A 1251-nucleotide genomic window follows, 5' to 3' on the forward strand; every position below is an offset into this window, starting at 1 on the left:
GGCGAGCGGCCACTGTGAGCTCCGCAGGGACTGAGACGGTGATGCAGGCCCGGCTTTTTCCCACCGCGGTGACACTTTGGTCGTCTTACTAGTCACCCTCCCTTCGCAGGTACAGGGTACCTAGACGTCCCCCCTCCGGCTCCCGCGGGCTGGTCGCCTTGGGGGCGGCGGTTTAAAGACTCGCGTGTCTCCCTGTGGGAAGCGAAATTGAGCGGGCGGTTGGGTCCGCCAGCAGCGTGCGAGAGAATGTACCTGTCTCTCCGCTTTGCGCCCGCTGTGCCTTCCACCACCCTGCCGGCGGGGTCTCGGTGAGTTGGCATCGCTGGCAGCTCTGCGGGGCTTGTACCCCACTCAGCGCGTCGTTGGCTTCCCTTCTAGCTCTCTCTCTCTCCACCTTCCCGGCAGACGGTGGCGTCAGAGTTCCTGCCTCTGATGGCTGCGGTCCGTGACGGCATGGCTCCCTGCTCCGGCGTTCTCCTTTCTGGCCGCCACGCAAACGCCTCGCGAGCGCCCTGACCGATTGTCAAATGCCCCTCGCATTGTGATTTATGGACTCAATCGGCGTGCCTCGGCTCGCCGGGGCCGTGCCGTCGGATGGGGCTTCCCGTCGAAATGTCGGGGAGCGTTCGGCGCGGTCCGGGTTCGGCATCCTCGCGGGAGGATCCATTCCAAAAAACAAAACTCTGTACAACTCTTAGCGGTGGATCACTCGGCTCGTGCGTCGATGAAGAACGCAGCTAGCTGCGAGAATTAGTGTGAATTGCAGGACACATTGATCATCGACACTTTGAACGCACTTTGCGGCCCCGGGTTCCTCCCGGGGCTACGCCTGTCTGAGGGTCGCTTGACCATCAATCGCACTCGCTTTGCCCGGCGAGAGCGCGGCTGGGGTGTCGCAGAGGCCCGGTCCTCTCTGTCCCCCTAAGTGCAGACCCAGAGTTCTCCACCCTTTTGGAGAGTTTGACCTTTCGGTCTCCACGGCCTCGGTCTCGGCCTCCGGGCGAACGAATGAGACGTGGAACCGTTAGTGGCCCAGCCGCCTATCGTTCCCGGCACGGCTGTCATCGGGTTGCAAAATAACGAATGTGACTGCTTTGCTGCCGGGGGCTGCTTGCTCCTCCAGGCTCGGGCCAGGGTTGACCCTCTGTCGGTGTCTTGGGAAAGATGCGGCACGCTGTTGGGCACGCTGAGTGCATCGGCCGAAAGAGAAGTGAGAGAGAGAGAGAGAGAGAGAGCGCAGTAGAGAGAGGT

General features: G+C 62.4%; 1 non-coding gene across 1 annotated transcript; it reads left to right on the forward strand.

The window, feature by feature from the left end:
- Nucleotides 1–689: 689 nt before the first annotated feature.
- LOC144676629 (5.8S ribosomal RNA) lies at nucleotides 690–843 on the forward strand. The gene has a single exon (XR_013575381.1). It is a non-coding gene; the product is annotated as a 5.8S ribosomal RNA (ribosomal RNA).
- The last annotated feature ends 408 nt before the right edge of the window (nucleotides 844–1251 follow it).

This window comes from Cetorhinus maximus, unplaced genomic scaffold (genome assembly GCF_964194155.1).
Source record: "Cetorhinus maximus unplaced genomic scaffold, sCetMax3.hap1.1 HAP1_SCAFFOLD_1759, whole genome shotgun sequence".
NCBI lineage: Eukaryota > Metazoa > Chordata > Chondrichthyes > Lamniformes > Cetorhinidae > Cetorhinus > Cetorhinus maximus.